This window comes from Canis lupus, chromosome 9, assembly GCF_003254725.2.
Source record: "Canis lupus dingo isolate Sandy chromosome 9, ASM325472v2, whole genome shotgun sequence".
Lineage (NCBI taxonomy): Eukaryota > Metazoa > Chordata > Mammalia > Carnivora > Canidae > Canis > Canis lupus.
The window spans coordinates 60,510,706-60,526,587 of record NC_064251.1 but is presented as its reverse complement, the minus strand read 5'-3'; the positions used below and the strand labels follow the sequence as shown (position 1 = coordinate 60,526,587).

General features: G+C 39.4%; 1 protein-coding gene across 18 annotated transcripts in view; it reads right to left on the bottom strand.

Moving 5' to 3' along the window:
* Positions 1–15,882, bottom strand: part of DENND1A (DENN domain containing 1A) — a 539,854-nt gene that overhangs the window by 167,769 nt on the left and 356,203 nt on the right. The gene's annotated exons all lie outside the window — the stretch shown is intronic.

Here is a 15,882-nt window from a genome sequence, read left to right as displayed (position 1 = left end):
ATCAAGGAGACAGTTCTTTTAAAAGTCTGACTCAAGTTAGCCTGTGAGGGTGCCCCACTTCTTGCATTAATGGTTCAGTGTCAGAAATGAAGTTATAAGATTTTTTGTTTTGACCAGACACCCAGCACAGCTGGGAGGAGGCAAAAGAATCACACTTTCTTTCCCCCTTTAAAAGCGGCCTATAAGGACCAAGGCAAATTGATTCTTCCTTTCTGGAATAAACTAGGTATCAAGGCTTTGTTATAAGATATCCTGGGCAATGTCTGGGTCTAGAAAGGGAAGAAGCAACTATTGCCTTGTTTTCCCATTTTTAGGGACACGTACACATTGGTGCCCTCTGCTACCTTCACACTGGCAATGCAAAATGGCAGTGTATCTATCAATGCCTTAGTTCTTGCCTCAAATTTGAAGCAAAAAAATCTTCATTTGTAAAGGCAATCCACCCCGCTGTCTTTCACAGTAATAGTTTCTGGGAAAACCAGGAATTCACTAGGAGAAAGGAAGATGAATTAGTATTTATCAAGCCCCCTACTTGTACCAAATGCCATGGCAGGTGTTTTCATATCCAGCATTGTATTAATATTTCAGAACTCGGCATGGTTATCACTGCTATATGGAGGAGAAAAGTGAGCCTCAGCCCCATGTCACATAGCAAGAACAGCAAAGGGCAGAGGCCAAAGTCAAGCCCAAGTCTATCTTACTCCAAAGTCTGTGCTATTTCACAGATTCTCATTGCTGCCAGGATTTCTTAAAACCAGCAAATTAGATTTATCCTTGATACTGGTTTATTTCTTCCCAAACTTAATATATCTCCATTATTGCTTCCTTTCATTCCTTGCTTTTCTGTTTCTTTCTCGAGAACATGGCTGTACCTTGACCTCAGTTGGCTTTAATTGCTTCTTCTGCATCCCATTTTCCCCTCAAAGATCCCATTCTCCATGGGGGAGTGGGGACTGTGCTAGTTATGTGGAGTTCTGAGCTGGCTGTGACCCCAGGGGCCCAGGTTTCTGCTCTCTCTGTCTCTCCTGACATCTCACTGTTCGAGCATTAAGTCAGAAAGTTAGAGGCAAGCCTTACAATCTAAGCAGCTTTTGTTAGACAAAAGGATCAATTTTCATTATGTGAATGGCTACTTCACTATATGCTATAATGGCTTTGTTGAGCATGTTGGACAAACTATCAAGTCCTTACGATGACATTCTTGGGGTAAAAAAGTACAATTTTTAAAATAAAAAGGCCCATTTCCACTATCTGCCAAACAAAGCTCAGGAGGAGTCTTGCATACACTAGAGCACTCCAGCCCCTCCCCACAGATTGAATCCAAGTCCCTCGGCATTTTAAAAGCTGAAACACAGCAGCAACAACTTTTGTGTTTTTCTACCTATTCATAATACTCCTTTTTTCTCCAAATGCTTTTTTTTCCCCCCAGAGGAAGTGAAATTGTCTTTGTTTTCCCTATAAAACAATTTAGCTTTAAAACACCAAACACACACACATACACACACACACACACACACACACACACACAATTAAAGCAGTTGAAAATCCTGCCGAAGCTAAAGGAAGCTACAAGCAAGATCTGAGCTCAGAATAAATGTATATTTATGTTATTAGGTGGTCATTCAATAAAAGGATTATTTCTAACCAAATATGTGCACACATGTATGCCTATATATATATATGTGTGTGTGTATATATATATATATATATGTATATATATATATATATATATATATCTGGGGAGTATTTTCAAAGAAGGGTTTTCTCCCCCATACTTCTGGCAGTTTAGGTTTAAAGGTCAGATTTAAACTATCACCATGTTTCACAATGCAATCTGTGCAGTGCCGCGTAATGAAATGGTTCAGTAAAGGTGCTTGTGGAAATTCTTTTAATTAGGTCTAAGGCTTTTCAGTTGTCAACATGAATAAACCAAGAACCATTCTCTTGCAAACACAAGGCACAAAATACAAATGTAAGTTACCTTTGAAAAAACAGATATGCTCTTGCAAAAGGGAAGTTATATATATATTTTTTTTTTACAACATATCCCCTGCCAATTTTTTTTTTAATGCCAACATCTTTCAGCAACAAAACGGACTGCAAATCAAAAATAAAAGGGGTTGGTCTATTTCTAATGAATCAAGACACTAATACCTGGTTCTTTTTTTTTTTTTTTTTTTTTTTTTTTTTTAAATATTTTATTTATTTATTTAGGATAGTCACAGAGAGAGAGAGAGAGAGGCAGAGACACAGGCAGAGGGAGAAGCAGGCTCCATGCACCGGGAGCCCGACGTGGGATTCGATCCTGGGTCTCCAGGATCGCGCCCTGGGCCAAAGGCAGGCGCCAAACCGCTGCGCCACCCAGGGATCCCTAATACCTGGTTCTAATGAAAAGTATACGCAGAAAGACTAAAGTTAATGGTAACTAAAAATGTTTGTCAAGAGATTAATGATGTTCTTCATGGGCGAAAGTCACTTATCTATTTAACTATTTACCTACAATTAATTCTATAGATCGGCAGTATTTCAGTCAGACATGTGCGTAGCCCATTAATAGAATAATGATATCTATTAAGATATCCTGCAAATTGAATGATATCTATTAAAAATGCACCAAAATGCACTTCTGCCCTCAGCACCACTATCTGAGTTCTAAAAGATGAGCATATTATCAAGACTCCTGCTTTTCAAAGCACTGTTGACAAACTAAACTACTCAGATTTGGAATTTTTAGCCATCAGGCTCAAAGCTAAATCTAGGGACCAAAACTTGCAAAATGAAAACTGTAAGAACATGGTGGGTTGCTTGGGGAAGTCGGATTATATTCACACTAAGTTCTGATAGAAAAAGCGAAACTAAATGAATAACTCCAAATAGCACCAGCAGTTCAGATTTAGCTGGATACAAAGGTGTTGGTAATAGCCAACTGGCCCAAGACTTCACCCGGAATGGGGAAGCTTAAATGGAGCAATGGCAGCATGGAACATACATGTGTAATGAATCAGTGTATTGACTGGCCAGCAAATGAAGGTATGTCTAGCAAACCCTGAACATGAAGGTACAACCCCCAAATGCATGCTGATTTAGTCTGGGTTCAAATTCTGCCTCAGATGCAGGCTATTTGCTGGAGGCCTCTAGGCAAGTTACTTAATCTCTTCATCTATAAAACGAGGTAAAGTACCACCACTCTTGACGTTTGTTTCAGAATTGTTATGTAGATTAAATGTCAAAATTTTCAAAGCCTCTAGCACAGTGCCTGGCACATAGTAGGAGCCTAATAGATGGTGACTATTCTTCCACACAACTCAACTCCAAAGCCAAAACCACCCTAGCCATTATTGTAGCATAAAAAAGAATAATGGACTCACAATTAACATTTTCTAGGGCATCAATTACTGAAATGTCACTCACTATGCTAAGCCTGGTGGGTTTATTTAGTGACCTAAACTCGGTGTGTATTTGGGAGTTAATGAAGTGCGTGGTGTTTACAAAGATAAAAGCGGGATTTGTCTCAGCAACAATCCTGGGCTGAATGGATATAGATTTCCATGCTTAGGGATGTAGCCAGGCCGGATCCATGGTGGATCACATGGATACGTCCACACAGAGCGAGATATCTCCTAACGGGATCTGGGCATCTCCACCTCCTTGGGGGAGGAAAAAAAAAAAAACAGGAAGGGGGGGGGTGGTGGGAAGTGTGTATAATAGATGTGTTTCACAGTGTCCCTGCTGTGATGAACAACTTGATCCACTTACAGTTCCAAACACATGATGCATAAAAGAGCTGACAGAAATTCAATTCTTGCAAAGAAAAGCATCTGCTCTCTAGTGGGAACGGCCAAATATTAAGCAGTTTTAAGGCAGGGCAAAGACCTAGAGCAGCACACTTCATTATCTAGATATAGCAGGAGTAAAGAAATGCAGAAGATTACAAGCGGACGAACGAAAAGTAGCCGAGATTCCAAGCATTAATTACCCAGAGTAAAATGATTCAAGTTAAATCTTTGTTACGACAAATATTAAACCCAGCTGTGTTTATGTAGCAGTTGTGAAAAAGAAGAAAAAGAAATCCGTGTACAATATCTGTGAGCTCTGCCAGTTAATTGAATTCGCTGGCAGCACTTCCTCTACCATGAGCCAAACATCCTCAAAGATAAAATGTAGCTTTTAAACAGACCTGGGGAAACGGAATCAAGAAATTTCAACCAATAAAACACAACTCTTTACTGGTATAAAAGTAAAGTAAAATTCAGTAATGAAAGGAAGGAAGTCTCTTAAACATTTACTGCATTCCAAAGCTTGGAGTTGCGGTTTATTGCTGAGGTCTCTTCTGATGTCCCACAGTGCTCCTGCTTCAGCATCTTTAATGAAGTCCCATAAACTCCCATAAAGTACTTGATTGTTGACAAATCATACACACACAGTCGGGGCAAGGCCCACTGGATCACGATGCTCCTTCTCTCTCAGCATGAAATTTACAAGTCGTGACACTGTCATGGAGAGTGGCCAATCCAGAATAGAGACCTACGGACAATTACTTAAAGGTATAAGGGATGGATGGCTGGTGACAGAGAGACACCTGAAGACACACAAACCATGAAGCCCAGAGCCAAAACATTCCAGTGCTTCAGATGAGAGGAGGAAAGATGATTTTTTTTCCATCATAAACTCTTAATAGTCATATTAGAGAAAATTTGGAAAATATGAGAAAAAAATGCTAACACATAACTTTACTATCTTCATATACTACTGTTGGCAATTTGGAAGATGTTTTAACGATATTATACTTCTGTGTATCTGGCTATTTTTCATTGTTCTCACAGCGGATATAGCACTTAATATTCTGCTTTTTTCACTAAATCGTTATCTTTAGCATTTCCTGTGTTGCCCACAATCTTCATAACCATCATCCACCGAATCATCACTCCACTGAATAGCAATGGGATAGATTACCTTAATTATTCCCCCTGATTTTGGATCTTAAGAATGCTTCCAACTTCAGTTAACCTAACAACAATGCTATTTGGTTAGGTGGCTTTCTCCATTTAGAAGTATTTGCCAGAAAAAAAAAAAAAAAATCTTTGAAGTCAAGTTACTAGGTCACAAAAGAATACATTTTAATGGCCCATTACATATATCTTCATATAAGAAAGTGAAAAGAGCACCATTCAGGCTATACAAAGCATGAAGTAAAAAAAAAAAAAAAAAAAAAGCAAAGAGTAAGTAGACAGTAGACATAGGCTTCCACATCTATGTGCATACACAAAAGCCTACAAATTCCAGGCCAAAGAATATTAAAAAGGGCTCTCATGGAGCCATGGGAAATCTTGTTCCCTAGTAATAAAGCGTGGTATGTCCACATCACTGGAAGTGTTTGAGGTCCCTTTTATCAAGCTTTTTAAAAGCCCTACAAACTATGTACTAGCTAAGCAGCTCACACTTAATACTCTTTTTTCTTTAAAAATAATTCATTTATCATTTTTATTACTTATTTTTTGGGGGGGGGGGGCAGAGGGAGTGGGGGAGAAAGAATCTTAAGCAGGCCTCTATGCCCAGTACAGAGCCTAATGCAGGGCTGGACCTTGTGACCCTGAGATCATGATCTGAGCTGAAATCAAGAGTAAGAGGCTTAATCACCTGAGCCACCCAGATGCCCCTACACTTAATACTCTTGAAGGAACAAGAGATGTTATTTAAAACTTAGGAAACAGGTAAAGAGTGCTTAGTTAAATGGCTGGGAAGAAGGGGACATTATGTTTTTGTTCTCTGCAACCACGTGACCTTGAGATAAACATGAAGTCTGTAAACAGGCATGGAGATCAGTAAGAGATGGACTATTGCAACATTTCCCCTCCAGAATCCACAGCTGGGGAACAAGACAATATCGTAAGTAAAAAATGGTACATCTGTAAGTCTCAGGGAACCCAACAAAATACAACGGCATTAACCTTGTCCATCTGTTTTTTTGTTTTTTTTTTTTTTAAAGGTAGAAAAAGATAACTGAATAAGATTAGGGAAGTTGAGACCAAACTGTCTAGGTACCTAGTATCACCCTACGTCCAAATTTACCTTTACCCATGTTCATAAATCACATGAAAATCAACACTGCTATTCTGAAAGTTACTCGATATTGGAGGCTCCTTTTAAAAATTCAATTCCAAGTCCTCTTCTTTTTAAGAACTAACTTAAGTCATACAAAACACAATTTGAGAAGTTCTGACAAATGTACGACACCCATGTAACCACCAGCACAATAAAGAAGCAATGCTTTCTTCACCCCAGAATGTTCCTTGGTGCCCTTGTCAGTCCCTGCCTTCTCCATCCCAGCCCAAGGCAACCACTGATCTGCTTTCATCCACTAAAGACCAGCTTTCTCTCTTCTAGAACTTTATATAAATAAAATCAGGGTGGCTCAGCGGTTTAGCACCTGCCTTTGGCCCAGGGCGTGATCTTGGAGTCCCGGGATCGAGTCCCACGTGGGGCTCCCTGCATGGAGCCTGCTTCTCCCTCTGCCTGTGTCTCTGCCTCTCTCTCTCTGTGTCTCTCATGAATAAATAAATAAATTTAAAAAAAATCATATAGTATATTCTCTTATGTCTGGCTTCTCTCTCAGTGTAAGATATTTCAGATTAATCCATGCTGTTTATTCATTCACCAGTCAAAGGACACTTGGGTTGCTTCCAGTTTTTGGCGATCAGCAACATTTATATGTGTGTATTTTTGCGCATTTAAGTTTTAATTTTCTTGGGTGAATATTCAGGAGTGAAATACATTCTTAAATAGTAAACATATATTTAAGATAATTATTCATAAGAAATGCAGTTATTTTATTTTGGTCACACCACCGGGTATAGGGTGGTATACTCACTGTGGTATTAATCTTTTCCTTTAAGGAGCATGTTTTCATGTGTTCACTGGCCATTTGAATATCTTTTACTGTTAAGTGTCTCTTCAATCTTTTGCTTCTCTTTCATTGGGCTGTCTCATTATGGAGTTTAAGGGTTCTTTGTATACTCTGGATAAAAACCTTTTTTCATATATACATATGGAGAATATTTTCTCAGTCTATGGCTTGCTTCTTCATTTTTCCAATGGTATCTTTTGAAAAGGCTAAGCTTTTATTTTTATGAGGTTTAGTTGATCACTTTTTCTTTTCTGTGTGCCTTATGTGCCTTACCCAAGAAATCTTTTTTTTTAAATCTTTTTTTTTTTCGTTTTTTAAGATTTTATCTATTTATTCATGAGACAGAGAGGCAGAGACACAGGCAGAGGGAGAAGCAGGCTTCATGCAGGGAGCCTGATATGGGACTCGATCCCGGGACTCCAGGATCACACCTTGGGTTGAAGGCAGGCGCCAAACCGCTGAGCCACCGCTGCCCCTTACCCAAGAAATCTTTGCCGAGTCTAAATTCATGAAGATTTTCTCCTTTATTTTCCTTTACTCATTTTATAATTTTTGCTTCTATGTTTTGGTACATAATCCTTTTTGAGCTAAAAGGATTTGAGCTAAAAAACTTCATTTTTACATGAAGTAAAAATCAAGATTTTTATTTTTTAATTTTTTAAAAGATTTTTAATTTATTTACTCATGAGAATACACAGAGAGGAGAGAGAGAGAGGCAGAAGGAGAAGCAGGCTCCTTGCAAGGAGCCCGATGTGGGACTTGATCCCAGGTCTCCAGGATCACACCCTGGGCCGAAGGCGGCACTAAACCACTGAGCCACCGGGCTGCCCAAGATTTTTATTTCCAAATGGATAACTAGTTGTTCCAGTAACATTTGTTGGGAAAAAACCTATCGAAGTAATTCTCTACTGAATTACTTTGGCATATTTGTTGGAGACCAATCGGCCATTTATGTGCGGGTCTAATTCTGAAATATTTATTCTGTTCTATTGAACTATATATCTACACTATCTACATTTAGTATAACTTCATAGTAAGTCTTGAAAGTAGGTAATGTAAGTCCTACAACTTTGTTCTTTTTCAACATTGTTTTGGCTATTCCAGATCTTTCGCATATTCACATACATTTCAGAATTAGCTTGTCAATTTTTTTTTTCTTTTTAAGCCATCTGGAATTTGGGTTGGGAATATATTGAATCTATAGATCAATTCAGGGAAAATTAACATCTTTAAAATATTGAGTCTTCCAATCCAAAACATGGAATATCTTTCCATTTGTTTAAGTCTTTTAAATTTTTTCTCAGAAATACTTTATAGTTTTTGGTATACAAATCTTACATATATTTTGTTAAATTTATTCTTAAATATTTTGTGTTTTGTATGCTATTTTAAATGGCACTTAAAATTTTTCATTTTCAACTGCTTATCACTAGCATTTAGAAATATATTTGACTCATACACTGACCTTATCCTGCATGCTTGCTAAATTCATTTATGATATTCCTTAGGATTTTCCATATATATATGACTATGTCTGAATAAAAGCAATTTTACTTCCTCCTTTCTAATATTTAGGGTTTTTCTTTTCCTTGTTTAAGCGAACTGGTTAGAACCACCAGTACAATGCTGAATAGAAATGGGAAGAGCAGACATTCTTTTTTTGGTTCTCATTCTGAGAGGAATAGCATTCTATTCTTTCACCATTAAGTAAGATATTAGCTGTGGGTTTCTTCTTGATGCTCTAGATCACAATGAGTTACCTAGTTTGTGAAGAGCTCTTAATCACGATAGGTGGATTTTTCCTAAAATAGTTTTTTTGTATGTTTCAATACAATTTTTCTTTTTTAGTCTGTTGACATGGTAAACTAGACTGATGGATTTTCAAATATTTAGCCAATCTGTAGTCATTTTGTCATGCTGTATTAGTCTTTTTATACACTTGATTAATTTGTTAATATTTTATTTAAGATTTTTCATTTCTATATATGAGGTATATTGGCCAGTAGTTTTCTTGTAAATTTTTCATTTGGCTTTCATGTCAGAGTAATGCTAACCTCAGAAAGCTGGATGGGAGGTGTTTCTTTCCCTTTTCTTTTTTTCCCCGTTATTTTCTCAAAAAGTTAGTGTAAGATGGTATCTGTTCTCCCTTAAATGCAAGATAGAATTAATGAAACTATCTGGAACTGGAATTTTCTCTGTGGGAAAGTTTTAATTATAAATTCAAATTTACTTAATAGTGCTATTTTTCCATTTTCTGTCTTATTGTGTAACTGTCTAATTTGTATATTTCAAATTTTGTTTATTTTACCTAATTTATCAAAACATTTTTTTAAAAGATTTTATTTATTTATTCATGAGAGACAGAGAGAGGCAGAGACACAGGCAAAGGGAGAAGCAGGCTCCATGCAGGGAGCCCAATGCGGAACTCGATTCCGGGACTCCAGGATCACGCCCTGGGCCAAAGGCAGATGCTCAACCACTGAGCCACCCAGGCGTCCCTAATTTATCAAAATTATAGGCCTCAAGTTCTTCTTCTTCTTCTTTTTTTTTTTTTTTCCATGCCGCCGCCAGGCAGGAAGCAGCCCCGGACCCCCAGGCCTCAAGTTCTTTATAATTATTCCCTTATTTGCCTTTTCTCTTTCCTTTTTTTTTTTTCTTTAAATATCCTTTTTATTTTGGAATATTTTTAGACTTTTAGAAAAGTTGCAAAGACACTACTGAGAGTGTGCCCATATACTCCACACTCAGGTTGTTTCACCTAAGAGATCTTCTATTGCCACAGCGCATTTGTCAAAACTAAGAGTCCAACACTAGTACATTATTAACTCAATTCCAAACTTTATTGTGATTCACCAATTTTTCCATCAATGTCCTTTTCCTATCCCAGTATCCAATCCAAAATTTCACTTTGCGTTCAGTTTGTCATTTCTCTTTAGTTTCCTCTGGTCTGTGACAGTGCCTCAGTCTTTCCTAGTTTTTTTTTTTATGACCCTGACAATTTTGAAAAGTACTCATCAGGTATGTTATACAATGTCCCTCAATTTGAGTGTAATTGAAGCTTTTGTAATGATTTGACTGGATTTTTGGAAAGAACACCAGAGAGATCATGTATCCTCATCGTATCAAGGTTACGTCATAGCCACACAACATCACTGGTGACGTTAAACTTGATCACTTGGTTGAAGTAGTCTTTGACATTTGTCCATGTGAGTCACACTTTTCCCCTTTAACATACTCTATTTCTTGGAATCCCAGCCACACTCAAGTGTGTGTGTGTGTGTGTTGCAGGGGGTGGGGTGAGGAGGATTAAGCTCCTTCTCTTAGAGAGGGAAGTATCTATAGATATTATTGGAATTCCTCTATGAGGAAGATTTGCCTCTCAGCCCCCATCCACTCTCTTGTGGTTGGTGTTTCACTGTGTATCTTTTTCATCCTTTAACTTTTCATCCATCTGACTCTTTAAAATGAAATTCTTGTGGGCAGCATATAATTGGGTCCTGATTATTTAAGTAATTTATTACTCTCCTGTAATTAGAGTATTTAGACAACATACGTTTGATGTAATAAATCCACATGGTTGGGTAAGTCTATCATCTTGCTAACTTTTCTATTCCTTCCATCTGTGTTTGGTCCCTTTAGCTTTCCCTCTACCCCCAAATGTTTTGGATCTTTAATATTGGCCTATTAGCTACATTTTTTTCCCCCTTAGTGGCTCCTCTATGACTCACATCTTTAATAGTCTACCTTCAAATAATATACCAGTTTACAGAGAATTTAAGAATCTTAAAACAGTATACTTCCTTTCTCCATCCCCACCCTGTCTTCTGTGCTGTTGCCATACATGTTCTACCCATGTTACAACACACAATACACTGGCATTATTTTTACTTTAAATACTCAGTTGCCTTTTATAGAAACTAAACCTGAGAAGAGAAGTCTCTTATATTTACCTACATATTAACTATTTCTGGCACTCTTCCCTCCTTTATTGTTCAAGTTTCTTATGGTTTAATTTTTCTTCTTTCCGAAGAAACAAGAAATGTAGTGTGTGCGGACAATGATTTTCTGCCCTCCCCTCCCCCCCCGCCCCCGGCCTTTTGGTCTGAACAGGTCCTAATTTTGTCTTCATTCTTAAAGGATATTTTCATCCTATTGAAGGATATAGATTTCTAGGTTGACAAAAATTTCCCTTCATTACTTTAAAAATGTCATTCCATTATCTCCTGGCTTAAGTAGCTTCTTCTAGAAGTCTTCAGTCATTACTTCTTTCTTTTATATGATGTGTCTTTTTTTCTCCAGCTAATTTTAAGCCTTCCCATTTGTCACTGGTTTTACATAGTTATCATTCTGGGCTTTTGTGTGGTTTTGTCTGGATCCACTATGCTTGTGGTATCTTGAGTTTACGATTTTCACCACAAGTTAAAAAAAGAAAGCTATAATTTTAAAATATTTTTTTCTATCTTTCCCTACCTTCCTCTCCCTCCAGGACGATATGTATTTTAGTCCTCTTGATACTGTGCTGTAGGTCCTTGAGGATCCATTAACCTTTTCCTGTCTTTTCCTTTCCCTGCTTCATACTGGCTACTTTTTATAGCTATGTTTTCAAGTTCACTGATCTTTTATGTGGTGGTGTCTAATATCCTCTTAATCCTATCAGTGAAATTTTGATTCCAGGTTTTGTTATTGTTTTTTAATCTGAGCACCAGTTACTGGTATTGGATAAGAACTCATTGCACTGAACGTCAATGTTAGGTGTACTTTGTGTATTTAAACTTCAATAAAAACATATTGCTGCTCAGAATTTGAATGTTTCCTTGACTGTGTGAGCTCCATCCTACACATGGGCAGGTCAGTCTTCAGCACACTAGTCAAGAGGACCTAATTCAGATTTCCGGAGCTCTTTTGATGAGCAGCTTCCAGTCTGGTACTCTGACCCACAAATCTAAACCACCTCTCCCTCAGATCTCTGACCCTTCAACTCAGTAAGACTGCTGTGCTTTGTCGGGGATCCCCCTCCTGGCACCATGGTCAAGAAATGCCTCAAGGCAAAAAGCCAGGGGGATGGTAGGCCTTACCTCACATGCTTCCTTTCTCTCAGGAATCAAAGTCCTGAACTGCCTGTTGTCTAACATGTGAAAACTGTTGTTTTTATATTTGTCTAGAGTTCTAGTTGTTAATAGTGGGAGGATAAAGCCAGTTCCAATTATTCCATGGCTAGACACAGAACAAAGACCTCTTTTAATAAAATTTCCAGCATGGATGCCATGTTTTGCAAGATTTCATCTACCAAAATAACCCAATCCATATGTCCCTTCCACTCTTCCATCTATCTATTCAGTGGCTGCTACATCTCTGTGAAACAAAGATGAATAAAACTTAATTCCTGCCCTCACAGAACTCACAATTTAAAGGGAAAGGAAGAAATGTGTAATAAACTATATTCCTGGGTGATAAGTAAAATTACACAATCAATACAAGGAGCTCTGAAGACACAGAGATAGAGTTAAATTACTTGGAGAGGTAAGAGAAGGGCTTGTATTTATTTATTTACTATTTTTAAAGTAGGCTACACACCCAACGTGGGATATGAACTCATGATCCTGATATTAAGAGCTACATGCTCTACTGACTGAGCCCGCCAGATGGCCCAGGGAAGGTTTTTACAGCTTCACATTTAGAGTAAGTTTTAAAGAATGAGTAAGAGACTGATTGGTAGGATAGGATATTTGGGAAAAAAGAAACACTGCATGCAAAGTTTGAAGCTATAAAATAATATGCGAGGTTTGGAGAACTAGTAACAGTTCTACATGCCTATAATATAGGGTTTGGAGCTGGGAGGGTAATGAGCTAAAGCTATGGAAAACAATAGGAGGGTCAGAACATGAAGGCAGACACTGAATGCAATGCTCATCATCATTTACATCCATAAATCATTACAACTACCACCCATGATACTCACAGGATATATGTTTTACATATATTACACACACTACATTCAATTCCCACAACAACCTATGAGGAAACTAAGGCTCAGAGAGCTTAAGTAATTTTGACTGAGATCACAAGGCTAATAAGTGAAGAAGCCGGGATTTAAACACACATCTGTCTGATTTCAAAGTCAACAAAAGGAATTTGCCTCTAAGCTATAGGCACTGGGAAGTTTGGGGAGGATATTTTGTCTTTCAAAAAAAAAATTTTTTTTTTTTTTAGTTCTTTAATTATGTTCGTTGATGGAGTGGTTTTAAGAGGGAAACATAGTTAGGTTTATTGTTGGAAAGGTCGCTCTGGTGCAAGAGGAGGAAGGGCTGGAGACGAAAGACCAAGTTGGGAGGCTGCTGCTAATAGTGCAGGAGAAAAATAAGAGCCTGGATTAGGTGGGTGTAAGGAAGATAGAATACACGATCTGACAAACAGTTTAAGAAGCAGAATCTATCAGATGCCATAAACAAGCAGCTCTAAGAAAGGGGAAATTGTGAGGTCAACTGTGGATATGATGATACCCTCAAGGTACCTGGCCCTGTGCTGAATGCAGGGGACACGAAGATGCACAGGACGTGACTTCTTCTCTCAAGTTCACACAGCCTTAGAGAATCAAATCTCTGCATTCCACCGAAACACAAATATCTTACAGACCACATTCCCTCTCCATTACTGTATCTTTGGAGTTTTTAATGGTTCTAGAGTCCCATGCTAGAATACCACTGAAGAACCGTCTCAACCCTGCCTCAAACCAATTTGCAAATGAACAGGTCCTTTTTATGCAGGCTGAGGTCTGTTAAGGAACTAACGTCCTCCAACTCTGGCTATAAATACTAACAATGACTTTATTAAGAACAAATGCAGGTACCATTTATTGAACACTAACAACGCGTGAGCACTGCCCCAAGCATTTGAGGAACATAATCATCTCATTTATTTGCTACAGCAATCCTCAACACAGGGCTCATACCCTTCCTTCCAAAATGGGGGACTGAGCTCAGAAAAAAATAACTTGCCCCTCATTCCTTTGGTTTACTGAGACCACTTTATTGATCATTTAAAAAGCATCTTGAGGGGGATGCCTGGGTGGCTCAGGCAGTTAAGCGGTTCAACTCTTGATTCAGCTCAGGTCAAGATCTCAGGGTTGTGAAACTGAGATCCACATCAGGCTCTGTGCTGGACATGCAGCCTGCTTAAGATCCCCCCCCCCTTTTCCCCCTCTCTCACCCCTTTGCATATGTATGCTCGCACCTGGGTGCATACTCTTTCCCTCTAAAAAAAAAAAAATTAAAAAGCATCTTTGTGCCATCTTCAGGAAGCCTCTATTACCTGTCTCCTAAATTTTGTCATCCCCAGGCCCTTCTGTGCCTGATTCCTACTTTCCTTGTGGCCTCTATTATGCTATATCATGATATAGATGTAATTTACATATCCATTTCCCTCTACTTTGCTCTTTGAAGGAAAGGACTAGATCTGCTTCATCTTTGCTGCTTAATGCCCAGCGGTGGGTCAGAGCACTGCAGATGGGACCAGTCTACCTACTCCATGGTTTCTTAGCCACCAGTTACTCATCCTGGGCTGCCCCGGGGCTCCTGGCCATTCCTAGACTCTCTTACCAAATTCACTTGGGAGCTTTGGGTCCATACCTCTGGTTCTCATGGCTTAAAGGAAAAGCTCTTCCACCTAAAGGGAACCAGGGTGGAAACTACATATTCTTTGGACCAGTAGAACTAAAACTACGGTCAGTAGGCCCTAAGATCCCAAGCCCATACCATGTCCTGACATGAGCAGTAAGCCTCACAGTATCTGGTCCTTTCATTTTCCCTGCGTTTGCCATCTCTCTGCCTCAGAAGGGAGGGCACTGTCCAAGAAGAGGAGGCAGACCGGGCTTTGGTGTTGTTGAATCTCAGCTCTGCCTCAGCCGGCCGTATGGTCATGTGCTCTTGGAGGCCTTTTCCGCCCCTGCAATAGGGAGAGGAGAAAGCACCTACTCCATTGGGCTCTGATGCTTACTGAATGTGATCCCTGAATGCAGCAGGCCCCTCAAGAGGCAATGGAGCCTGGTGGCTCTCTGGAGTTGGGTTTGCCTCCTGGCTCCTCTTCTTTCTAGCTCTGAGCGTGAAGTGGGAATTAGGAAAATACCTTCCTCACAGCCGTGTGAAGAGGAAATGAGAGGCCAATAATGAGCTCTTAGTACAGTGCTCAGCTTGGAGGAAGCCAGTTAATGGCAGCCATTGTTTAATTAGGCTACAAATGGGAACATCTTTATATAGCACAAATGACTCCCCCAAATCTTATACTGAGTTAAAAGTGGACGGGTTTGAAATCCCATTGCAAACCATTTATCAACAAACAGCAACCTCTTCCAGATAGCTAACCCCAAACTGCCGCGGGGACTCCTGGCAGTAGTGGAGCTCCACCTGCCATGGCAGAAACGCAGCAACACAGACTCCATTCCACGTCAGTACACAGGGCCGGCAACATCTACTCCTTTCAGTTTGGAAGTCAGGATAACTTTATAGATCTTCTAGCAACAGAGCCATGGAGGTCAAACCAGAAACATCAAAACCATATTTCCCAGTGAGCCCCAATCCTCCTCATTCATATCGACAAGGGGGAGACTGGGTCTACTTCAAACAGCTGTCCAGGAGGCAGCCCGAGTAGCAATACTGAGACTGGTGTGTGGTCAGGTGTTCACGCGGCAAATGTGGCAGCCACTTGCTTTTGCTAAAGGATCTAGGCCGCTATGCGGCTAGATCCAGGGTAACAAAGATTTATGGGACATGGAGCCATCTTCAGAGAATTGTCGGCAGATATCACATGGGAAAACAGCTGCTTGATGATGGTCCAGAAGAGAAATGTAGATGTGGAGTGCCCCACATCATTCACATGGAAAGCCTCCCGGAACCCCTGCAGTGGGAAGCCCCGGGGAAGCTGTCTGAGTCTCTGGACATGGAAATGTGCTGGAGAGGGATGGCAAGACACCCCGGCTCCCACAG